Source organism: Hyperolius riggenbachi, chromosome 5, assembly GCF_040937935.1.
Source record: "Hyperolius riggenbachi isolate aHypRig1 chromosome 5, aHypRig1.pri, whole genome shotgun sequence".
NCBI lineage: Eukaryota > Metazoa > Chordata > Amphibia > Anura > Hyperoliidae > Hyperolius > Hyperolius riggenbachi.
Genome location: NC_090650.1, coordinates 196,843,735 through 196,871,514, shown reverse-complemented (window position 1 = coordinate 196,871,514; position 27,780 = coordinate 196,843,735).

The following is a 27,780-nucleotide window of genomic DNA, read 5'->3' as shown; positions in this document are numbered from 1 at the left end:
TTCTGTAGAATGGGCCAATAGTGTCGTTTCTTGATGTCTCTCTTGCCCTTCTGTACGACAGTGTTGACAGTGCGTACAGAAGGGCAAGAGAGACATCAAGGGCAGAAACCATAGTTGATAAGAAACGACAGCCCCAACGTGGAGTACATGGTACCACGAGCAATGTGCAACAAACCGATATACCCAGATTGATAGGCACTTTTACAGAACATTCGCACGCTGTATTCGACATTATTAAACACTATTGGCCCATTCTACAGAAAGACAAGGATCTCATAAAACATCTGCCCCCCCACCCCCCACCCCTGCAATTACTTATAGAAGGTCAGCCAACCTTAGGGATATGCTTGTTCAGAGTACCTATTCCAACACCTCCACACCAATACAAACGTGGCTACCACCAATGCCAGTGGGATTATTTAGGGGTGGTAGATGTACGTTGTGCAGGTATATGCCTACTGTTAAGCAGTTCACAGCCCCAAACAACGGCAGAACCTTTGAGATTAAGTCCTTTATCAATTGTGAAACACGTGGAGTAGTATATGGAGCCAAGTGCCCCTGCAATTTATGACATAGGCGAAAATGATGCACCCGCCCGCTCGATCTTACTCCCAGCCGCTGCAGGATGCCAATCTCGGCATCTCTGAGGGGATCGGTATGCTCATTAAAGGGACACTGTTGGGGACATCTGTGGGCGCACAGTGTGGCTTATGGATGAATATGTCGTAGCATATTAACGGCACAGTCAGCATCTATCTGAAAGGAGGCGGGGCTGGGTCCCTGCCCCCAGGTTGCCACCTATTTCCTGTCCCATCAGGTATTTAAACATATGCCTTACCTGGCGTTTTCAGCTTTGACTTAAGCTATGAGGGATGATGATGAGGGGTCTTTTGGTATTGTTTAAATGGGAATAAATATGGCAGCCTCCATATCGCTCTCACTTCAGTTGTCCTTCAAGTTGTTATCATCCAGTACTCCCAAGTCCCTCTCCAAGTTTGATATCAGCATTTGTATCCTGTTTATTGTATATAGTGATACAACCAAAATGCATTACTTTTTTCAACATTGAATTTCATCTTCCATTAACTTGCCCATATAGCCATCCTATCCAGATCATTCTGCAATGTGTTACTATATTCCTGTATGTTGATAATCCTGCATAATTTTGTATCACCTGCAAGACCTGTCCTTATTAAACCCATGTTGATGCTGAGAAATTAGATTATTCTCTGCTATGAAGTCTTAACAATAATATTGCTTAATAATAAGCATAATAATTAAATTGGTTAGTGAAAATGTTGGGGTTACATTTTGTGATAGGGAGACTGAACATTTCTACAAAGACAAATCAGTTATCTACAATAATTTTTGTAATTTTTTGTTTTTAAAAAGTATCTGTCCATTTTAATTTTTAGCTAGCCTTGAATTTTTAAAATTAAATAATGCCTTGCAGCTCAGTAATCTTCAAATATTAGATATCCTCTTCATATATTCAATCAAATATCCACATGGCAGTAAACATCAAATCACAAAGCCTCCAAAAGTGTAAAACCACACAAAATGTATTTAATATAAAACAGTTGTTCACTTGCAATTTCACAGTTTAAAAGCTTGCATAGAGATTTTTGGATGGACTCTCCCCCATATGCTGGGCACTGGCTGGCACTGCTGGTAATACACTGGTTGGTCGGCCCACTTTCAACCCACCTCTCTGGACTACACTGCTCTTAACCACTGTACTCCACACTGTCTCCACTCCCTCGTGTCTCTAGCTCTCACTTACGCATCCAGACTCAGCATCCAGACCCGCAGGTGCTGTATTGCTCCCAGAGCCGGATTAAGACCACACAGGGCCCCAAGCAGAGCAATAAATTTGGGGCTCCCCTCCTCAGCCACCCTGTTGAAAGGATGCCCCCCCCCCCCAGTATAGGTGACCGGATGTCCCTGCAGTATAGGTAGTTGGATGCCCCCCTACTATAGGTAGTAGCCAGATGTCCCCTCAGAATAGATAGCAAGACAACCCCCCAATAAAGGTAGCCAGATGTCAACAGATGTATGGCCACTTTAATTCCCCAAGGCTGATTCCTCCCCCCCCCCCCCTCCCGCACTTATGTCCTTCCCTTCGCCACCATCTCTACTAATCCCTCAAATATGCCCCTCTTCCTCTCGGATATCCCCTCCCTCTTTACCAGACCACCATCTCCCTCAGTCAGGTAACATCTTTACTGACCTCCCTCCTGGCATCATGATCCCTGCCTCGCTAATGCTAATTTCTGAAGTTTCAGTACCTCTCCTTCCATCAATGTTTTCACTCCAATCCCCCCCACCCCCTTAACATCCATGCCTTTTTGGTGGTCAGTGGCAGTGCATCACTGCCTGCACACAACGCACTTTACTATAGTATGAAACCCTATAGGCCACATCCATACTCAGTACTGACAGGTGGAAAAGCCATTATGATTTGATCATAGTGAAACAATATGCCTGTAACAATTGATGCATGTGTGGCCTGCTTTAGATTATGGCTTCTAATAACAAGATTGGAGAGAGGAGGAAGACGGCAAAGCAGGTGGTTTTGGTGCGAGGAGCTCAGCACCGGTTACTGAAACCAGGAGCCCCATAGCAGCAATAATATGCTGCGTAGGGCGCGTAAGTGAAATTCGGGGCTCCGGTGATCGCCGTACCCCAAATTACACCTCCCTCAGAGTTGTGACAACTTGGAGGGGGAATAGTATTTAACGGCGATGGGGAGTTTAGTGGCAGCAGGAAGAGCCGGCATTTGGCGCTCCCCGCTCAGACACACTATAAGCGATTTTCTGAGCGCCTTTAGCCATCAGAGCTTTCTGAGAGCTTTTAAAAAAAACGCTCAAATTGACTTACATTACAATCATGGTAAAATCACGATTGTGGTAAAATCGCTCAGAAAAGTGCTTTTAGTGTGTCTGAGGCCTTATGCAGAGAAGGGGAGAAACGGTGAGGAGAGAAAAGCTGAAAGAGAGGGAAGATGATATTTACCTCACCAGGATTTCACTTTTATTTAGCGTTCCTGGATGACAAGAAGACACAAACACCCAGCACAAGGGGAAGAGGGAAACAAAGGTGAATGAGGGAGGGCTGGTGCACACCAAGAGCGATTTGAAAAGCGCTTGGCTATTGTTACCCTATGAGGGTGTTCCCACAGCAGCATTGTGAATTTTTCAAAATCGCAAGCATGCTAAATGTAGCATTTTTTGGAGCAATTCATTCAAAAATTGCGCAGAAAAAAAAACACTTGCTAGCGATTGCTATTGCGATTTTGGTGTGCACTAGCCCAAGAGAGAGGAGGAGTGGAGAGAAATTGAGAATAGCCTGAGATGGAGCAGAGAGCTTATCTGTATTGCAGTCCCACATCACACAGAGGCTACTTGCCTGTAATAGGACTCCTGTCCCTGTCCCTGTCCCAATCTCTCACACAAGTCAGAAAGCAGCCCTCCTGGAGTCTAGGGACTGTCAAAACTTTTCAACTTGTTTAACACCTTCTCAGCACATGCAGTCATTATAACAATGGGGAGAGGCCAGAGAGATTTTTGCCCAAGGACCCTCCAGGCAAGCTCTGCATCATGCTGTGTATATTTACCTGCCCTCTAATTGCACTTTTATCAGCTAGCCTAGTGTTTAACATTGCCTTACAACAACGATTCTGAATACACCAGACACCGGACCAGCCCTAAATCACTGAATGAAAGGTCTGGGGGAAATCTCCCCCCTTTCCCCCTGTAATAGATACTTTGCTCATCTCTACTCACACTCTGCAAATTGCATCTTTTTTGCCTTTCACTAGATCAAAGCAACTGCCTGTGTTGCCTGCTGCCTGGTGGATAATCCGGGTCTCTGATTGCTCCCTTCTAACATACAGTGCTGCTCATAATTATTCATACCTCTGGCAAATTTTGACTTAAAGTTATTTTTATTCAACCAGCAAGTGATTTTTTTTGATGGAAAATGGCATAGGTGTCCCCCAAAAGATAATAAGACAATGTACAAGAGGCATTATTGTGGGGGGGAAAAACATTTCTCAGCTTTGAATTACATTTGAGCAAAAAGTACCTAGTCCAAAATTATTTATACCCTTCTCAATAATCAATAGAAAACCTTTATTGGCTATTACAGCAATCAAATGCTTCCTATAATTGCAGACCAGCTTTTTGCATGTCTCCACAAGTATTTTTGCCCATTCATCCTCAGCAACGAGCTCCAAATCTTTCAGGTTGGAGAGTCTTCTTGCCATCACCCTGATCTTTAGCTCCATCCACAAATTCTCAATTGTATTTAAGTCAGGACTCTGGCTGGGCCACTCCAAAACATTATTGTTGTTGTCTGTTAACCATTTCTTCACCACTTTTGCTGTGTGTTTTGGGTCATTGTCATGCTGAAATGTCCACTGGTGGCCAAGGCCAAGTTTGTACACTGCCTGATGTTGTCGTTGAGAATCCTCATGTTTTACTCTTTTTTTATGGTGCCGTTTACTGTGACTAGGTTCCCTGGTACATTGGCTGAAAAACAACCCCAAAGCATTAGGTTCCCACCACCATGTTTGAGAATGGGGATGGTGTTCTTTGGGTTGAAGGCTTCTCCTTCTTTACGCCAAATGAAGGAAACACCATTGTGACCAAACAATTCAATTGTTGTTTCATCTGACCATAACACAGAAGACCAGAAGTCCTCTTTGTCCTGATGAGCATTTGCAAAGGCCAAGCGAGCTTTTGTGTGCCTTATCCTCCTTGGTCTGCATCCGTGGAGCCCAGCAGTGTACAGTGTCCAATGAATTGTCTGCCTTGAGACATTGCCACCAGCAGAGCCCAGATTCAACAGGATGACCTTGGTGGTGATCTTTGGATTCTTTTTCACCTCTCTCACTATCCTCCTGGCCAGCACAGGTGTCACTTTTGACTTTCGACCACGACCTCTGAGATTTTCCACAGTGTGGAACATCTTGTGTTTTTTAATAATACTTTGCACTGTAGCCACTGGAACTTTAAAACATTTAGAAATGATCTTGTAGCCCGTTTCCTGACTTGTGAGCAGCCACAATGCGCAGGAGCAGGTCATCACTAAGCTCCTTTGTCTTAGCCATGAGTGTCCACAAACCAACTGCATTGAGCTGCTGTTTTTCACCTGTTAAGTTGATTAAAACAACTGTTCCCAATTTATCAGGGTAATTAGGATACGTTAGAACAGCTTAGACTATTTGGAATGGTATAGAATTTTGGGTTTTCCTACAGACTATGACAGTTTGTGAAGGGTATGAATAATTTTGTACTGGACACTTTTTGCTCAAATGTAAATAAAAGCTAAGAGTCATTTCTCCTCAAAAAATTACTTGCTGGTTGAATAAAAGTAACTTTAATCAAAATGTGCAGGGGTATTAATAATTATGGGCAGCACTATATATAATTAAACCTGAAATGTGCACTCTCATTGTGGAGTATGTACTTGTGACTGACTAGAAACGTCCCATGTTAACGTGTGAGTAAATAGTTGCACATTACTTTTTTCTCACATCTGGAGTAATCAATTGGCTGGGAGAAAATTAGACACTCCCATATTACAGATTCTGTAAGAAACCTATAGTAATAAGTGTATTTTACATACACCTGTTTAACATGCATATATTGCGAGTGCAATAAGGTTTGCCATTATTGCCATGTATCGAATTATACTACAGGATGAAGGTTGCCTCACCATTATTCAGTTCACAATTTTCTTTCTAGCTGGTGGCTTAACCACTTAAGGACTGCAGTCATAAAACCCCTTAAGGACCAGAGCCTTTTTTTCCATTCAGACCAATGCAGCTTTAACGGTTTATTGCTCGGTCATACAACCTACCATCTAAATGAATTTTACCTCCTTTTCTTGTCACTAATACAGCTTTCTTTTGGTGCTATTTGATTGCTGCTGCGATTTTTAGTTTTTATTATATTCATCAAAAAAGACATGAATTTTGTCAAACATGATTTTTTTGACAATTGTTTGATTTTTTTTTACACACAATTGTCCATTTACAGAGATATTTCTCCCACTCAGCATGGGTATGTGTAAAAATAAACCCCAAAACACATTATACTACTTCTCCTGAGTACGGCGATACCACATGTGTGGCACTTTTTTGCACCCTAACTGCGCTAAGGGCCCCAAAGTCCAATGAGTACCTTTAGGATTTCACAGGTCATTTTTGTTTCAAGACTACTCCTCACGGTTTAGGGCCCCTAAAATGCCAGGGCAGTATAGGAACCCCACTAATGACCCCATTTTAGAAAGAAGACACCCCAAGGTATTCCGTTAGGAGTATGGCGAGTTCATAGAAGATTTTATTTTTTGTCGCAAGTTAGCGGAAATTGATTTTAATTGTTTTTTTTCCACAAAGTGTCATTTTCCGCTAATTTGTGACAAAAAATAAAATCTTCTATGAACTCACTATACTCCTAACGGAATACCTTTGGGTGTCTTCTTTCTAGAATGGGGTCATTTGTGGGGTTCCTGTACTGCCCTGGCATTTTAGGGGCCCTAAACCATGAGGAGTAGTTTTGAAACCAAATGTCGCAAAATGACCTGTGAAATCCTAAAGGTACTCATTGGACTTTGGGCCCCTTAGTGCACTTGGGGTGTAAAAAAATGCCACACATGTGGTACCGCCGTACTCAAGAGAAGTAGTATAATGTGTTTTGGTGTGTATTTTTACACATACCCATGCTGGGTGGGAGAAATATCTCTATAAATGACAATTGTTTGATTTTTTTTTACACACAATTGTCCATTTACAGAGAGATTTCTCCCGCTCAGCATGGGTATGTGTAAAAATACACCCCAAAACACATTATACTACTTCTCCTGAGTACAGTGATACCACATGTGTGGCACTTTTTTGCACCCTAACTGCGCTAAGGGGCCCAAAGTCCAATGAGTACCTTTAGGATTTCCAAATCACTGCACAGAGAATTAAATGTGTGCATTAAACACCAAGTGAACACCTGACATAACTGGCTGAGCAAATTTGGCCTGCAAATGCATATTTGCATGAGCATTGCCTCATGAATAGCCAATCAGGCCAAATTTGCTCAGCCAGTTATGTCAGGTGTTGCACACATTTAATTCTCTGTGCAGTCATTTGTGAATGTCTTTCCCTTGGAGGCGGGTGGCGGATGGCTCATTCTAGGTAGTGTGAGCCCTGGAGTGGGCTGTCAGTGCCTGTCCTCCACCCCCCTTGGAGTGCAGTGTGTGAGCCAGCCCTGAGCTCCAAAGCTCTGTGCGACCCATGCCTCATTCCTTTCCTTTTCAAATGTGTTGCACCCAAGCCATGCTCAGCAGCAGAACGCAATGGCGTTAAGGTAAGTGCCTGTTTTTAAATATTGGGAGGTGAAAGGTGCGGATGGCTCTCCCCGGCGCTGGCCACGCTTGGGGGGGTCGCCTGCGCCGCCCGGCCTCCCCCTCCTGGGTGCTGCTGTGGTTCCCAGGCGGTGAGAGCGCCCGGGACCCCGTGGTCCCTCGGCTGTATGGGGGCATTGGGAAGCCCCCTCGTGGCGCTCCTGGATAGTGCTATTGAAGCATGAACTAATTCCCGCAGGGCAACCGCTTTGCGGCATTGGTTCAATGGACCCTGCATTAGTTGGCATGCGAAAGCAAATGCATATTTGCATGAGCATTGCCTCGTGAATAGCCAATCAGGCCAAATTTGCTCAGCCAGTTATGTCAGGTGTTCACTTGGTGTTTAATGCACACATTTAATTCTCTGTGCAGTGACCTTTAGGATTTCACAGGTCATTTTTGTTTCAAGACTACTCCTCACGGTTTAGGGCCCCTAAAATGCCAGGGCAGTATAGGAACCCCACTAATTACCCCATTTTAGAAATAAGACACCCCAAGGTATTCCGTTAGGAGTATGGCGAGTTCATAGAAGATTTTATTTTTTTGTCACAAGTTAGCGAAAATTGATTTTAATTGTTTTTTTCACAAAGTGTCATTTTCCGCTAACTTGTGACAAAAAATAAAATCTTCTATGAACTCACCATACTCCTAACGGAATACCTTTGGGTGTCTTCTATTTAGAATGGGGTCATTTGTGGGGTTCCTATACTGCCCTGGCATTTTAGGGGCCCTAAACTGTGAGGAGTAGTCTTGAAACCAAATGTCGCAAAATGACCTGTGAAATCCTAAAGGTACTCATTGGACTTTGGGCCCCTTAGCGTACTTAGGGTGTAAAAAAGTGCCACACATGTGGTACCGCCGTACTCAGGAGAAGTAATATAATGTGTTTTGGGGTGTATTTTTACACATACCCATGCTGGTTGGGAGAAATTTCTCTGTAAATGACACTTGTTTGATTTTTTTTACACACAATTGTCCATTTCTCCCACCCAGCATGGGTATGTGTAAAAATACACCCCAAAACACATTATACTACTTTTCCTGAGTACGGCGGTACCACATGTGTGACACTTTTTTGCAGCGTAGGTGCGCTAAGGGGCCCAACGTCCTATTCACAGGTCATTTTGAGGCATTTGTTTTCTAGACTACTCCTCACGGTTTAGGGCCCCTAAAATGCCAGGGCAGTATAGGAACCCCACAAGTGACCCCATTTTAGAAAGAAGACACCCCAAGGTATTCCGTTAGGTGTATGGCGAGTTCATAGAAGATTTTATTTTTTGTCACAAGTTAGTGAAAAATGACACTTTGTGAAAAAAAAAAACAATAAAAATCAATTTCCGCTAACTTTTGACAAAAAATAAAATCTTCTATGAACTTGTCATACACCTAACAGAATACCTTTTTTTCTAAAATGGGGTCACTTGTGGGGTTCCTATACCGCCCTGGCATTTTACGGGCCCAAAACCGTGAGTAGTCTGGAAACCAAATGTCTCAAAATGACTGTTCAGGGGTATAAGCATCTGCAAATTTTGATGACAGGTGGTCTATGAGGGGGCGAATTTTGTGGAACCGGTCATAAGCAGGGTGGCCTTTTAGATGACAGGTTGTATTGGGCCTGATCTGATGGATAGGAGTGCTAGGGGGGTGACAGGAGGTGATTGATGGGTGTCTCAGGGGGTGGTTAGAGGGGAAAATACATGCAATCAATGCACTGGGGAGGTGATTGGAAGGGGGTCTGAGGGGGATCTGAGGGTTTGGCCGAGTGATCAGGAGCCCACACGGGGCAAATTAGGGCCTGATCTGATGGGTAGGTGTGCTAGGGGGTGACAGGAGGTGATTGATGGGTGTCTCAAGGTGTGATTAGAGGGGGGAATAGATGCAAGCAATGCACTGGCGAGGTGATCAGGGCTGGGGTCTGAGGGCGTTCTGAGGGTGTGGGCGGGTGATTGAGTGCCCTAGGGGCAGATAGGGGTCTAATCTGATGGGTAACAGTGACAGGTGGTGATAGGAGGTGATTGATGGGTGATTGATGGGTAATTAGTGGGTGTTTAGGGCAGAGAACAGAAGTAAACACTGCACTTGGGAGGTGATCTGACGTCGGATCTGCGGGCGATCTATTGGTGTGGGTGGGTGATCAGATTGCCCGCAAGGGGCAGGTTAGGGGCTGATTAATGGGTGGCAGTGACAGGGGGTGATTGATGGGTGGCAGTGACAGGGGGTGATTGATGGGTGATTGACAGGTGATCAGTGGGTTATTACAGGGAAGAACAGATGTAAATATTGCACTGGCGAATTGATAAGGGGGGGGGGGGGTCTGAGGGAAATCTGAGCGTGTAGGCGGGTGATTGGGTGCCCGCAAGGGGCAGATTAGGGTCTGATCTGATGGGTAACAGTGACAGGTGGTGATAGGGGGTGATTGATGGGTGACTAATGGGTAATTAGTGGGTGTTTAGGGTAGAGAACAGATGTAAACACCACACTTGGGAGGTGATCTGACGATCTACAGGCGATCTATTGGTGTGGGTGGGTGATCAGATTGCCCGCAAGGGGCAGGTTAGGGGCTGATTGATGGGTGGCAGTGACAGGGGGTAATTGATGGATGATTGATGGGTGATTGACAGGTGATTGATAGGTGATTGACAGGTGATCAGGGGGATAGATGCATACAGTACACAGGGGAGGGGGGTCTGGGGAGAATCTGAGGGGTGGGGGGTGATCAGGAGGGAGCAGGGGGCAGTTTAGGGCATAAAAAAATAGCGTTGACAGATAGTGACAGGGAGTGATTGATGGGTGATTAGGGGGGTGATTGGGTGCAAACAGTGGTCTAGGGGGTGGGCAGGGGGGGGTCTGAGGGGTGCTGTAGGCGATCAGGGGGCAGGGGGGGGAAATCAGTGTGCTTGGGTGCAGACTAGGGTGGCTGCAGCCTGCCCTGGTGGTCCCTCGGACACTGGGACCACCAGGGCAGGAGGCAGCCTGTATAATACACTTTGTATACATTACAAAGTGTATTATACACTTTGTATGCGGCGATCCGGGTGCTAGTAACCCGCCGGCGCCTCCGAACGGCCGGCGGGTTACAGTGCAAGGTGGGCGGAGCCAGTTCCCGGCGGCCGATCGCGTCATGAATGACGCAATCGCGCCGCCCATGCTCGTACAAGGACCGCCGCCTCTGTGCATGCGGCGGTCCTTGCGGGATCCACTTTCCGGCCGCCCCTGTGCAGTGGGCGGTCGGCAAGTGGTTAAAGTATCACCCTAGCACACTAGTTTGAGTGATTATATCAGCGCTATTCTCAAAGCAGCAAAGAATATAAAAGGTATACACACAATTAATTATAAAACCTCTATTGATTCTTTCCACATTTCCCTCCTGTTTATAATTAATACTGTGGGTCATAGCTTGAGTATATATATAAAAACAAAAGAACATTTTTATAAAATGGCTGTGAGCTGAAGCAATTGCCTCACACGTTGGCCTGGTCAACCCTTTCAACCATGCTATCACAATCTCCTCCATGATCACCTTATGATCCTTCATCATGCTGCGTCAAGGCTGTATACATAGCAGTACTCAAATGCTTATCCATTAATCGTGCAAAAAAATTTCTCAACATTGGAAAAATACAGCAGGCTAATAAAAACAAAACTATGAGGACAGTTAGGAATGAGATACCAGAACCCTGGAAAAATGAGGCCCAGCTCCCAAACCAGTTCTGCGACCAATCTGTTATTGGGTTTGAGACACCTGAGTTTCGTTTCAGTTCTCCAGATAGATCTTTTAACTGCTGAAGAGCTACTGTCACCTTCCCATCAGGGGATGTGTTATCTGGAATATAGGTACAACACTGTTCCCCCAAAACAATTACACACACCACCTTTTTCTGCTAATAACATATCTAATGCAATTATATTCTGCAAAGCTGTGAGTGATGTTGCTTTCAGTTGTTCTGCTAAACCTTCAATAGCATCTCTAGTATAATTAACAAATCTTTGCTGATTATAGTAAATATAATTAATCCAATCCACATTTTTGTTAATTGACGGCCAAAGAAAAATGGATTCAAACCCTGCAGCAATTTGGTTCCTGGCCTTGAACTCATCTGGCACACCTCTTGGGACCCCTATCGCATCAATATACACATGTGGGTCCAAACACCCTTTTGGTGCATCGCTTTTATTCCAGTATGCCTTTTTACCCACTAAAGTTTTAAAAGATTCATAGGACAGTATAGTTACATGTTCTATCATCCAGACAGGGGCATACAACCCCTTCCATTCAGATGGTAATAATGATTCTGCTTTGTTAGGTTCACAAGTCCACCAAGTATCTTCTAACTGCCACTTAGTTCCTAAACTCAACCTTTCATCACTTGTTACCTCCAATATCTCGCCACAATACTTATTGGATGGTCACTGGGGGCAGACTTATTATAGCACGTAAGATTGCTGGCTGTAGCAAATGCATGTGGTGCACCCGACACTTTCACACGGGTTCTCTTTGTGGTGCAATTTCATGGTAGGTTCACACTAGTCATACTCTGTATCATACACTCTAATCCCACTTGCTACTATCGGTACCAGAGCAATCTGCGGTCTAGCTGCTGCACATACAATACAATCAGACACATTGATTTGGGTTGCAGTAAAGGTTGCCAAAGTGGTCCAAAGTTTCCCCCTGTATTCTACCTCCTTTAATAAATGAAGTAATCTAGGGGGTAGCTGTTCTCCTCTTACTGAGACCTTATTACTAGTCATATCCATCTTATTATTACTGTTCAATGGGGATGGATCAGTGGTCTGTTTGTCTGTCTTGTCATTTCTGTTCAATGGGGGTTGCTCAGTGGTCTGGGTAGGGCAGTTATTGTCATTATCATGATAACATAGGGATCTGTTCCTGGAACCGTGACCCTGAGTACATATATGCCAGAGTCTGTCACCTCAGGTTTTTGTATTATTATCCAGATTTCATTTCTAACTTTTTGGATTCTTATTCTGTCATATAGCTTTATGTCTTTGGGATCTAACTGTGTACTAAATGCCTCCCACCCAGATGGATCAGTAGTATTCCACACATCTTTCCAACCCAGTATAGGTACTTTGCCTCTTGCTCCCAAATAAAAATTATAATCCACTCTATACCCATCTATAAATATCTCAGTGGGTTTTAACCTAAAAACTACTTTATCTATTCCAGGTGAGATGCAGGGGTGCAGCTAAGGTTTTTGTGGCCCCAAGCGGAGTGTAGGAGGTGGCCCTATCCTGCGCCGCGGCAAGAAATGGGTGTGGCTATTCAGTATAAGTGGGCGAGGTGATGACATGTGGGTGGAGCTGGAGGGCAGATTGGGGCGGGGCTGTTTGCGGGGAAAAATGGATGTGGGAGTGATTGCGGCGCACGAGCCGAAAGATGGGCATGGCCATGACATTGTATGGGCGGAGCTTAACCGTAGCACAGCAAATATAGCCAACTATGACCATTAAATAATAAATGCAGCAACAGTTACCCCAGACACCAGAAAATAAAAACGCAATTTGTGCAACATTTCAGCAGAAAACAAATGCAATTTGTGCCACATTTCAGCAGAAATTAAATGCAATTTGGCCCACATTTCAGCAGAAATCAAACGCAATTTGGGCCACATTTCAGTAGAAATCAAATGCAATTAGGGCACATTTTTAGCAGAAATCAAAAGCAATTAGGGCACATTTTCAGCAGAAATCAAAAGCAATTAGGGCACATTTTCAGCAGAAATCAAATGCAATTAGGGCACAGTTCAGCAGAAATCAAACGCAATTAGGGCACATTTCCAGCAGAAATCAAACGCAATTAGGGCACATTTTCAGCAGAAATCAAACGCAATTAGGGCACATTTTCAGCAGATATCAAACGCAATTAGGGCACATTTTCAGCAGATATCAAGCGCAATTAGGGCTGCAAAAAGAAAAGAATTTACTCACCTGGCACTGACAGAAGTCTTCTCTCCCCGTCTCCCGGCCAGCTGCTCAGGCGCGCAGTTCCCACGGAGCTCCCTCCCTCCTCCAATGTCCCGCACTGATTGAATGCAGGGCTACGGGAAGATGGCCACCCGAAGCCCTGTACTGGAGACATAAATAGTCTCCAGAGCAGGGCTTCGGCGGCGGCCATCTTCCCGTAGCCCTGCTCTGCGAGCCCCGCGGGGCTGCGGGAAAACAGTAACTGACATCACAGAGCCGCCAAGGCCCCTAAGACCTTGAGGCCTCGAGCGGCCGCTTGGTCTGCTTGGTGCCTTGCGGCGCCCCTGGTGAGATGGTTGCATTTAGGTCAATCACCCCTGTCCCATACCCGTGGTTAGTATATCTGGACTTTCTGTGTTTGATGAGTGTTCTGTTAGGGCCTGTTCCTGTACATTGGATTGCGACTGAATTTTCATGTAGTTCATCCCCACTGTTATACACCAGAAACAAACCAATGCAAACATGGCTGCTGTCATTACTATCCAAAATACTCGTCCTTCTATGGTGTTAGACCAACCTGGTTCAAGAAAGTGGATTCTCCTAGGTGGCGGTTTCAGCCTTTCAGGTGCCTGTCCCTCGGGGCTCCCCTATTTCCCTGTCTGTCATTGCTTGTCCCTACCTACCAGAGCAGGATTGATCCGGCTACTGTTGTTGGAGGGAAATGACTGACTTTTACCTCCAACGCTAAGCACTTTCTTGACCAGGGCTCAAGCAAATGTTCCTGTCGCCCTGAGCCTTAGTATTCCACCAGTCGTTCCTGTCTCCGCCCTGGCTAACTGAAGCTTTATATAGGTGCCCGTGACAGGATGTGCCCTCTTATAATAACTTATGTAAATCCAGGTTGATCTTTCAGCTATTCTGACAGCAGTAGAGGTACTGACAAGTACTTGGTAGGGACCCTCCCACCCTGGGGAAAACCACTGCTTCCTCTTGATTACCTTGATCCAAATCCAATCTCCAAGGGCTAGTTCATTCCCCTCGTACTGCCTTTGCTGTGGGTATTGGGCCTGGGTAACGTGTTTGGTGCTTGTGGGTGTGCCTCAGGTAATCTGCCAGTTCCTGCCCCCTGGGGGCTGTTCCTGTGTATCAAAATCAGGAAGATATTGATTGTTTAACAATCAATATCTTACAAGATAACAGTTTCTTTTCATCTGGTGTTATTCCTCTGTCTAATTTAGCTACCATCCCTCCTGTTGACACATGTAAAAACCCATGTGTCATAATTACAAGTAATCTGAACAAAATACAGAATATACAGAGTCTTGTGCCCACCACCCACAAATCAGGCTTTGTCTGTAGAGTTCCTTCCCCCCACCCATTTATCGATCTTTTGTTGGGGAAGTTGGTCTTGGGAAGTTAGTAGGTCAGTGGAATGTAAAGTGTTGTTTAAGCTGTGCCTTAGACCAGTGTTTCTCAACATTTCATTGGTATGTACCCCTTTTAAAACCCTGTACTCACCAAGTACCCCCTAGTGTAGTAAACATTATCGCAAGTACCCCTCGACAAATATATATTTAATCATAGTACATGATAATTGGTTTTAAACAATTTCAAGCATTTACTATTGCTTTTAATTAACTAAAATGCTAATGTGGTGCTATTTAAATAACATTTATCAACTTCTAAAACTCTAAATTTGTTGTTCTTAGGCAAGTATGTCTAGTCCGAGTACCCCCTGGGACCATCAGAAGTACCCTGGGGTACGCGTACCACATGTTGAGAACCTAGGCCTTAGACTGTAAGTCAGTAGAGGGAACTGTAGCAGCAGCAAGTGTGGCCAGGGCCGGCCCTAGACTTTTTGCCACCTGAGGCAAAACATTTTTTTACCATACAACAAACAAACAGCAAATTACAATTCTTACTGGTAAGGGAACCCTCCTGTGAGAACCCTTCCCTCCCTTGTATTTTCACATTCCTGTGTCCACCAAAAATCTCACTTACATTGCCCACAACCAGGGTGACCTCAGGCTTGCAGTGATCCACATAACCGTTCTCCACAATTTCGGTACCCTTACCCAAACCTCGTCACTCAGCACCTTGGTGTTTGTTAGGACACTGTCGGACCAGATCACCTTCCAAGCCACATACAAAACATTCTCCACGTTCTTTGTGACCTTCATATTCCTTGAATCTGCGCTTTTGTGGGCGTGTGTGGCACCCACCGCTATTCACATAACAATCATTTTCATCATCACTGCAATCATAAACATACATGACAACTTTCTTCCCTTTTTCCCCCTTCTTTCGCTTCTCTTTGATCACACATTCAGCATGTCGGGCATACTCTGGAAAGTCAGCCAGGCTGTAAGTTCTAGGATTAACCATATGCATTGTCACACACTTGCCTGTTTCTTTTGTCAAGACCCTATGTATGGCAATTTTAAGTTGTCGTTCATATGGGGAATCTGCTGTTCTGTTAGCAGGGGGAGTCATACCACTATGTTTATTGAAAACCTCCACCATTCTAGCTACTAACTCATCTATATCCATTCTTTTTGCCTCATCTTTCATTTCATCTGTTTGGGAGGCCCCATCAACCTTTTGTGGGAGGGGCACGGCCTGGTCTTGGACTTGGGGAGGGTTCTGAGGATTCTGACATGGGGTGCATGTTACCACCTCCAAGTCTTTGTTCTCCTTTCCTAACCAATATGTTTTGACTTGGTTCTGCCTTGTATGTGCCTCTAGTAGCCATCTTTGAGCTTCTTTTAAACCATATTGACTTTCTAACGTCTCATCACCCTGAGCATCACACTTAATTTGTAATACAAGTTTCTTACAACTCTCGGGATGCAGATGACCTGAAAACCCATACTTACTTCTCCACAGGCTGCGATACTTTACCCAGTTTTTGTTTAATCATACTCATCATCAGTAGCTTTAATCTTGTCTGTACCTTGACCCATTCTCAACCTCCCCCGTTCACACATTTTTTTAAGATCTACAATGTCACCCGGTCCCCTCCCGGAAATATGGAATTGTAGAACTACGTCTCTACCCGGTAGAACTACGTATCTACCCGTCGGGGGCTGCAGCTGAGACCTAACAATACTCAGTGTGATGAACCTCTGCATTAGGGTACTTCTTTCTAAAGTACAGACACAATCCCTGATTTAGTTCCACTCTGATGTTACTGCCTGTTATGCGGCTGTATTCTGTCACTAGGGACTTACAACTCCGCTGAGGCACACGGTAGCTTAGGAACTAGACCACAGATTGTTACATGCAAAACAACACAACAACACATCAAAACTTATGCTCTATTTTTGCACAGCCCTGTGCATGAGAAGTTGCAGAAATAAAAATAAGTACTTACAATTAAGTAGTTTTCAGGACACCTGGAGCTTTAGGAACCCTAGCCAGTCGACTCCACCGCACCTTGGGCTGAAGAGAGTCCCGTGGTTCGAAGGAAAACCATATGCCAAGGAAACAAGGCCTGGTTCTGCGTCTGGCCCCCTGTTTGAAGAGAACTTTGCTCTGGAGGTCTTTTACTGGGCCTGGTGGATGTTGCCGGTCTCACACGCTCATCCAGGGCAAGGTCCTTTGGCTATAGGTTTCCGGCTCGGAGGACCATCTTGTAAAAGGAAAAATAAACTCACTCCGAGGCTCTCTTCTTTGTTCCAATGAAACAGTGGAATCTTTTATTATACTTGATCAAGGGCGTCCCCGTGCTAGCTTACCAAGGGAGAGTTCTGAACTCAACCTCACCAGCGCAGTAAAGCGAAAGTCCTTTCCCTACAGTCGCCTTTTATACTCCGGTTAATATATTCCTCCTTTTAGACAGTCTTTTTCTGCCAGTCCAATCATCACTAGCAAGTGGCAGCTTGCACCTCCTGATTGGGTGTGTCCACTATGTCTTTCAAGATGACCTGAGTTTGATTCCTTGTAGAATAAGTTTCGTTTCACCCTCAGGCTATGGCTGACTTTGGATAACTTTCTATTCCTCAGTATGACCTGAGAGAAAGCCAGCCCTGGAATCTGGTTCAGACTGCCTCCTTACTGGATTCTCCTTTTGTCCTCTGGAAAGTGGAATGTCCCTGTAAGGATATAAGAAAACTAGGCACAATAACTGAGCTCCATATTCATATTCATTTGGTTACATTATGATAATTCTTAAAACAATACTATAATCATATTCTTAAAGTATCACCCTAGCACACTAGTTTGATTATATCAGCGCTATTCTTAAAGCAGCAAAGAATATAAACGGTATACACACAATTAATTATAAAACCTCTATTGATTCTTTCCACACTACAGTTTATCGGGATCATCCCCCACTAGAGATGGCCCGAACGGTTCACCAGAAAACTTGTTCGCGCGAACTTAACTGGTTCGAGTTCGCGGTTAACCGCGAACACTAAATGAGTTCGACCCGCCCCCTATACTACATCATTGGACTAAACTTTGACCCTCTACTTTACAGTCAGCAGACACATGGCAGCCAATCAGGCTGCACTCCCTCCTGGAGCCCACCTCCCCCTTATAAAAGGCAGCAGCGTCGGCAATGTTCTCACTCTGTGTGCTGCTGTATTAGTGAGAGAAGGGAGAGACATTGGAGAGATAGAAAAAGCGATAGTTAGGAGGTCTGTTAGGTTGCTTCTTGCTGAAATTTGTTGATGAAAAGCACCCCAAAACTGCTCTTTTGAGAGCTAATGTTCTTCTGATGTGTTTTTTTTTGTGTTTGTGCCACTGACACTGCATATACAGCCCTGTCTTTCGCAGCTGGCCCTTGCTAATTGCTGTATTGTGCCAGGCCCAGCACATTCAGTGCATGCCTTTCACTGCCTCTGTTCGACTGCACTTTGTATTATACCACCAGCAGTCAGGTCAAAAAAGTGTTCAGTACCTCACCTTTATCAAAATGAATGAGGTATGGATCCTGGAGGGCTAATGCCTGCCCGAAGTCAGTCCCCACACACAGCATCTTTGCCTGCATACGATGAGACTGCCTGCCCCAAAACTAAGTCAGTCCCCACACAGCATCTCTGCCTGCCGGCCACTTGACTGCCTTCTCCTCCACCACCAACAGGGTCCAGACCAGAACTCCAGGTGGATTCCTGAATTTTGCTTACAAAAACAATAATAATTTTTTCTGTTGTGTTTACATGCCTGCCTAATTTTTCTGGCTGCACTGCAGCTGCAACAACAAAACAAAAGGCATGTACATGTGTCAATTCCCCTTCGTGATCGTTACCTTGCCGCGGTGAAGGGGCTTGCTTATCACAATAAAGCAATGACCGGCTATATGAGTGTGTTGGGGGGCACACCTGACCCAAGATAATAAGGTTGTTGCTTCATTGTGGACAGTTTTTCTGTCATTGAGCTACCTCAGCCTGACCATATGGGCTTGAAAACCGCCATCGCCTGCACTCTCGCCGGTTGCAGTCCAGCACGGCCATCACTACACAAACAGCTGTTTGCGGTGCATTACACAGTGAGTTTGGTCGATCAGTGTGAAGCAGTACACTACTTACACTAACTGCTGATCCATGTATACACACGCAAGATGTTTTCAAGCACTATAGACCTCCAATTTAGCAATGCAATGTGATTTCTGCCGTTTAGGGATTATAACCCTGCTGTGCGGCAAATCTGTAATTTTCCCCTGGACTTTTGGTGTGTATCCCACTCCGCCATGCCCCCCTCCAGGTGTTGGACCCCTTGAAACATCTTTTCCATCACTTTTGTGGCCAGAAACAGTGTTTGTAGTTTTTCAAGTTTGCCTACCCATTGAAGTCTATTGTGGTTCGAAAAGTTTGCAGGTTCACAAACTTTTTCGAAACTTCGAGTTCGAGATTCGCGAACCGAAAATTGGAGGTGCGAGCCATCTCTATCCCCCACCACTGTGGGACACTGTGAGTCACATGCCAGCAAACTTGGCCATCCAGCCTGCTCACGGCCGCACACTGCTATCTGCATACTGTAATACAGGGTGGCCGTGGACGGCTCAGTCATGTGCTGTGTGTAGAGGATTCGTATCGGAGGAGAGTGCAGGCTGCCTGCACTGTAGATGTGATATACTTGGACTTTGCATAGGCCCTCCACACTGTTCCCCACAAAAGTTTGGTGCAGAAGGTGTGCATGGATAGGGAACTGGCTAGTGGACAGAAAACAAAGAGTTGTGGTCAATGGATCTTATTCAAAATTGGTGACTGTTAGCAGTGGGGTCCCACAGGGGTCAGTACTGGGTCCAGTACTCTTCAATTTATTTATTAATGATCTAGTAGATGCAGTAGAAAGCAATGTTGCTATTTTTGCAGATGATACAAAATTGTGCAGAATCATCAACTCTCAGGAAGATAGTGACATGTTGCAACAGGATCTGGATAGGATGGCTATGTGGGCATATAAATGGCAGATGAAATGCAATGTTGAAAAATGTAAAGTCAAGCATTTTGGTGGTACCAATGGTCTAGCACCATAAAAAATAAACGGGATACAGATGGGGACATCAAACTTGGAAAAGGACTTACTCGACAACAAGTTAAATAATCGTATACAATGCCAAGCCGCTGCAGCTAAAGCTAATAATATTTTGGGTTGCATTAAAAGGGAAATAAAAACTCGAGATGCTAGCATAATATTGCCCCTGTTTAACTCTCTAGTAAGGCCACATTTGGAAAAATTGATACGAGGGATGGAAGGTCTCACTTACCAAGAAAGATTAGATAAACTGGGTTTATTTAGTCTGGAGAAAAGACGCCTTAGAGGGGATCTAATTAACATGTATAAATACGTCAGTGGGCAATATAAAAGCTTGGTGGATGAGCTTTTTGTCCATAGGCTTTCACATAGGACTACAGGACATGATCTGCGCATGGAGGAAAAACATTTTAGACATTTATTTAGGAAAAGGTTCTTTACAGTAAGAGTGATTAAGATGTGGAATGCATTGCCACAGGAAGCAGTTATGGCAAATTCTATATCTGCATTTAAACGGGGCTTAGATGCTTTCCTTGCATTGAAAGACATCAATGGCTATAATTAGTGGGTAATGCCCAGTGGTGTTGATCCAGGGATTGTATCTGATTGCCATCTGGAGTCGGGAAGGATTTTTTTCCCTTTTGGGGCTAATTGGACCATGCGTTGTAAGAGTTTTTCACCTTCCTCTGGATCAACAGGGATATGTGAGGGAGCAGGCTGGTGTTGTACTTTATTTTCTGGTTGAACTCGATGGAAGTATGTCTTTTTTCAACCCAAATAACTATGTAACTATGTAAACATAGCGAGGTCGGATGCTTTGACTATGTTTGCCTCTGTACTGCAGTGCATGCCAGCACACACTTTACCGGACCTCAGCCGCCCCAAAACAATGCTAGATTTCTGGTGCCCTAGACCATGGCCTAGGTGGCCTTGCCAGAAATCCAGCTCTGGGAAGAGATACTTAACATGGACCTAAACTTAGAACTTTCTCTGCTCTAAAAGATAAACCACAGCACAATAACCTTCAAAGAAATATATTTCTTCATTACAACTTATTGAAATCCTAAAGAAAAACCTGCAGTGTTAACTTCCTGGACATTCCTGGAAACACAGAAATGGTAAAAATTCAGTGTTTACATATTACAGTATCACAGAACCTCAGTACACAGTGGCACAGCTCGGACACAGCTCACTGTCCTGATTCACACTTCCTGATAACGGCTAATTAAACAGGCTGCTCACTCTAAACACACACAGAGTAAATTTCTAACCAACTATATATGCTTTCATTGTATGCTGTGCAAGTTTGGGTCTGCTTTAAGGTTTACCATTATTCAAAGCATATATAGACATGATCATTTCCAGCATAGGACCAATGAAGAGCTACTATAGCAGTTGAAGCAGGGCCCATAGTTGGTCACTATTTCTCACAACCTCTTTATTTCCCATTGTTATGCCACCGTCTATCAGCCGTTTGAGGAGGTGGGTGGGGCCAGGTGAACTGCTTTGTGCTGTTGAAGGAATTCACACTGTATTGGTTAAAAGGAGCTGCTAAATTCTGCCAGGTAGGAACTATTTCTTTTTTTTTTTTCCTTCCAGTAAATTCATTTACTGCAGAAAATGTAGATATGCAATCCACAAAGCTTTGTGTATTTTAAACATAATGAAAATGTATCAAATTTATCATATGGATTGAAAAACTAGAGGGCTAGACTATGAATTTAATTACATTACAAAATGAATTTATAATAATGCATTTATTTTCCCTCTTATAATAATGCATTTATTTTCCCTCTTATAATAATGCATTTATTTTATCAGTTCTGATAAAGAAAGATGTTGCATGTCATTTCATAGGTATACATGCCAGCTATCATGTCTTCAGTTGGACAATACTCCAATTCAACTTGCCCTTGTTCTTCTAAGTCTATAACGAAATGTTGCTTCACATCTATATGTTTCATTCTTGGATTGACTCTTTTGTTTGCTGGTAACTCTGTTAGTTTCAAGGCTTGGTTATTAACCAGAGAAGTCATTTCTTTTTCAGCTGCCTTTATCCACTTGTTGGTTTCCTTTTCTGGGAGATGAGATATGGCATCCCAGGATATTGGTTCATGCTTGTGGGTTATATTTGCCTTGTATGAATGTCTGACAAGTGGTTTGAGTGCATGGCGACTCAGCGCTAGGCAGTTCGGCACAGGGAGAGCCTAATGACGGCTCTCCCTGCTGCCGCTAAACTCCGAGGCAGCGTTAAATACTATTCCCCCTCCGAGTTGTCACAACTCGGAGGAATATTTAATTCAGGGTCTGACAGCCGTCAGAGCCCCGAATTAGCGGGGCGCACAGCATAGCATTGTTGCTATGATGGCACCCAGGTTCGGCTTTGCACGCCAAAATAACCTGATTTGGGTGGTTTGCCTCTATTTTCTTTCATTAAACACCTTGGTTCAGTGTCTGGAATTATGTGTGCTTCTACAACTTCAATTCCCTGTTCTGTCGGTGTACTGGTTAACCACTTGTGCCATTGTTTGTTTCTATTGGGTTCGGGAGAAATCATCACACTGTTTCTAATGTCTTCAACAAAGGTTACACTCTTGTTGACTGTCACCTTCTCAGTCTTTGGATCCAGGATTCTGTATCCCTTGGAGTTCTCTGCATAACCAACAAGGATGTCTCCTCGTTTTGGGGCTTACTGTGTTTCTCTCCTGAAATGTAGACAAAGGATTTACATCCGAATACTCTGTGTTTCATACCTGATTTTTCCCCATTCCACATTTCATATGGCGTTCTTGTAACTGTCTTAGAGAACAATCTGTTTTGTAGATAATTTGCTGTCATTGCTGCTTCACCCCAATATTTTTCAGAAAGTCTGGAGTCGGTCAGCATTCATCTGATCATTTCTGTCAGTGTTCTATTTTTCCTTTCAGCTACCCTATTCTGTTCTAGTGTGTAGAGTACTTTTATTCAAAGTTCTATGCTGAGCTGTTTCAGGTAACTCTGTACTCTGTTTCAGTAAATTCACCTTCATTGACACTTCTGAGCACAAGAGGTTTTCTTTGGAACTTGTTTCTTGATCTTGTTATGTAGTCCTGTAGCTTATCATCACTTGAATAGTAGTCTATGAAGGTCAGTATTTATCTGTGGAGCTAGACTATGTTTTTTTTAGGTTTTTCTACAATCATACACCAATACATTTTAATTGTACATTTTTACCCTTATATATAATTTTTTACTGGATTCTGGTACTTCTTTGTGATGTGGAACTCCTTATATATGTAAGTGTTTTAATAAGATTATTATAAATTAGGTCAGATTATTATTACTACATCTATTTATCAGATATCAGCAGGCACATGTTAGACGCTGCTGTATTACAAAGCTATATTGTTGGTTTGTTTGTTTATTTATGTATTCTGTATTTTACATACGGTACATATAATATTCATATGCATCGTGTATAAAACAATTGGTGGAAATATAAATATAAATTTGGTCTTACATTTCTGGTATTGAGTACCTCTCGTGTTAATTTTCTAGGCACTGGTACTTGGCCTAATGAAGTAAGTGGTGTATGCTCATGAAATGCATTGCTGTAGTGCAAATAGATTTCAGTTCGTACTATACCTGTGTCATCCTTGAGGTTAGCCACCTACTAATGTAGATTTTAGGATTTTAATGTATTTTATTCTTCCTGGGTGCCTCTTCCCTCTGCTTTGTTTACAACTGTTTCTACCGAATCACCGTAAAATTGGATCATTTTATTGTATCGTGTGTGTCCACCTTTACAGTAGGTAGCATAAGTCTGACAGATCTTATGCTGGGAATATATGGCTCGATTTTGAGCCATTTAGATGGCTTGATAGATAATTTCCGACGTGTCTGATCTCTCGCCCGATCGTTTCCGTGCTCGATTCTGCATGGAGGACAATGGGAAAAGATAAGAAAAACGAGCGGAAGATAAGAGAATCTCCTGAAGAATCAAGTGCGGAAAACGATTGGGTGCAAAATCGATCTGCAAAACTGAGCCGTATATGCCCAGCATTAACTCTATCCTCCCCCTACCTGATTCTTTATCACTAACCCACTTAAGTGTATATAGATACACTTAGGTGAGTTGAGAAAGCACACCTTTCTGAAGAGGGTCAAAAGCACAGGTGGACTCTGAGTGGATTTTAGGGCCTCAGGTGGTTTAGGGAGGGAGCATAAGAAGTGATAAATCTGCCTAAGGTCAAAGTGCTCAGTGTGAGGGATAAGGTGGATTTATTTCATTTTGAACAATACAAGTTGCCTGTCAGCCCTGCTGATCTTTCTGGCATCAGTTTTGCCTGAATCAATCACCTGAAAAAAAAAGCATGCAGCTAATCCAGACATCAGTCAGAAAATCTGATCTGCATGATTGTTCAGGGTCTATGGCTTAACATTTTAGAAGAAGAGGATCCACAGGACAGGCAGGCAATGTACATTTTAGTTTGTGATCACTAAAAGGTCAATAAATAATAAACACTTATTATTAAGTGTTTCAACACTGCCACATAAGCAAGATTCAGCAATACAAGAAAACATGATTTTTGTTTACACTTGTCCATTATAAAATTTTGTGGGAAAACACTACCAGGGGTTGGCCGGGTTACCTTGGCAGCCTAATGGCTAAGAAATAATAAATGAAAAAATATAAGAAGTAAGTAGGAACACAGGGTAGGAATTCTAAATTGTATGACCTTATGCCCTAGTACAATTCTGTGGAAAATAGTCTCCTTATAAGATTATAAATGATTACTCTCTGGAGACTGAACACTGTGTCTAGCTAGAGGAAACCAGGACAAATGCCTCGCTCATTTTCCAAACCCCTGAAGCACAATTCACAGTTCATAACTGCAACAATTAGTGAGATTTTCTTATCTGTCTCCTTGAGAGTAATTATCACTGTAGTAGATTTAAAGTCACACATTTTAAATGTGAACTCAGTTTTCTTATATTAAAACATCAGAGTTTGAAGCTGCATTGCAGCACGTACTGTGACATACACACACTGTAAAAAAGCAAACACAGGATGCAGTCTAATTTCATATATTTGGATTTTACAGAAAATATTTAGCCTAATAAAAGGAGTGACATATAACAAATGGAGCAAGAATTCATTTATTTTAGCTGTGATATTGTTATACGGTCTAGAAAAAAGGAGACTCCTGTTCTGATTTACCCTCTAGTCTTTGGAAATCATAACTCTTGCCTCACTTTCTGGCCCTGGTACTTTCTCCAGCTTTTGAGACTTCTTTCTTACATTTCTATCCCTGGGCATTGCTGCATCTATCACAATTGAAGTCTTTTGGTTACTTGTGCACTACCACAATATAGCTGGTCTGTATGAATGCTATGTTCCCTGCTCCCAGCTCCACTTCATCAGTCTTTTGTACCTTCCATCTTTTTCCTGTCATCCAACCACACTTCTCCAACCTGAGTGATGGTCCAATGTCCTAACTGTGAATCTCTGTGTCAGCCAAATCGGCAACATAATTTCTTGTTTGCTCTTACCATACTGTTTGGTGTAATCCATGTTACATATATGATACATAGAAGGTAAACTATTACAAAAGGTGGTAATGTATCTAGAGATGTTTGACACAAAAGGTTCCTCTGCAGCATAAGTTGATGGGAAGGGTGCATGCCTGAAAGTGAACCTCCAGTGTAAAGATAAAATCCTGCTGCATTGGGTAAAAAAGAGGGGGAACAGTCATAGTAAGTGCCATTCATTTTCACTTGGAATTTACAGCAGAGATCAATGCTCAGGGCCGGCCCGCCCATGAGGCGGGGTGAGGCGGGTACCTCAGGCGGCAGGAAGTGGAGGGGCGGCACCAGACATAAAAAGGAAGTGTGACTGTGGAGAGGAGAGAGAGTGCAGGCTGCAGTGCAGACTCTGCAGTGAAGTCCGGCTGCTCCTGTGGTGCCCGACCCCGCCTCCGACCCGTGCCTGCACTGCACAGACGGTGAGTGGCCCTCCGCTGAGACCGAGTCTGCCCGGACTGTGTTCTGGGACCCGCGGCCGCCACCCATTAGGCTGCCAGTTCTGCTGCCACGTGCCACCCATGATGCCGCCGGGCCCGGCCTCCGAGTCCGACGACTCCGAGCTCTGCGGCCTCTCCTGTCTCCTCCAAAGCTGTGACGCAGCGCTGCCTAAGCCTGCTGATGGCGGCGGCTGCCGCCCGCTCTGCTGCCCTGGCCCTGCCTGATTGTCACGGACACGGACGGTCCCAGCAGAAGGGGAACAGCGCGGAGATGAGGGAGACCTCCGACTTGCTCCAGCGCCGGAAGTTCGGGTGCGCAGCCGCTGCTCTGGTCTGGACCAGACCGGAGTAGCGGCAGATCCATCCGGCGCTGCGACGAGACGGAGGTAAGTTCCGCCCGCCGCTGCCAGCCACCCGGACAGTAATGGAGGGGACAGCGAGGGAGGGAGAGCACCTAAGGTGAGGGAAGGAGGGGGGAGATTGCCCCCTTCCCCGCCGTCCGCACAGCTCTCCCTCATCTCTGCGCTGTTCCCCTCCTGCTGGGGGGGACACCTAGCTACCTACTCTGGGGACATATACCCCTGCCTACATATACTGGGCATATATACCCCTGACTATATATACTGGGCACATATACCCCTGCCTACATATACTGGGCACATATACCCCTGACTACATATACTGGGCATATATACCCCTGGCTACATATACTGGGCACATATACCCCTCACTATATATACTGGGCACATATACCCCTGCCTACATATACTGGGCACATATACCCCTGACTACATATACTGGGCACATATACCCCTAGCTACATATACTGGGCACATATACCCCTGGCTACATATACTGGGCACATATATCCCTTGACTACTGGGCACACATACCCCTGGCTACATATACTGGGCACAAATACCCCTGACTACATATACTGGGCACATATATCCCTTGACTACATATACTGGGCACACATACCCCTGGCTACATATACTGAGCACATATACCCCTGCCTACATATACTGGGGACATATACTCCTGACTACATATACTGGGCACATATACCCCTGGCTACATATACTGGGCACATATACCTCTGGCTACATATACTGGGCACATATACCCCTGGCTACATATACTGGGCACATATATCCCTTGACTACATATACTGGGCACACATACCCCTGGCTACATATACTGGGCACAAATACCCCTGGCTACATATACTGGGCACATATATCCCTTGACTACATATACTGGGCACATATACCCCTGACTATATATACTGGGCACATATTATACCCCTGGTTACATATACTCGGCACATATACCCTGGCTACATATACTGGGCACATATACCCCCGACTACATATACTGGGGACATATACCCCTGACTACATATACTGGGGACATATACCCCTGGCTATATATACTGGGGACATATGCCCCTGGCTATATATACTGGGGACATATACCCCTGGCTATATACACTGAGAACATATACCCCTGCCTACATATACTGGGCACATATACTCCTGGCTACATATACTGGGCACATATACCTCTGGCTACATATACTGGGCACATATACCCCTGGCTACATATACTGGGCACATATACCTCTGCCTACATATACTGGGCACATATACCCCTGGCTACATATACTGGGCACATATATCCCTTGACTACATATACTGGGCACACATACCCCTGGGCTACATATACTGGGCACAAATACCCCTGGCTACATATACTGGGCACATATATCCCTTGACTACATATACTGGGCACATATACCCCTGGCTACATATACTAGGCACATATACCCCTGGCTACATATACTGGGCACATATATCCCCTGACTATATATACTGGGCACATATTATACCCCTGGTTACATATACTCGGCACATATACCCCTGGCTACATATACTGGGCACATATACCCCCGACTACATATACT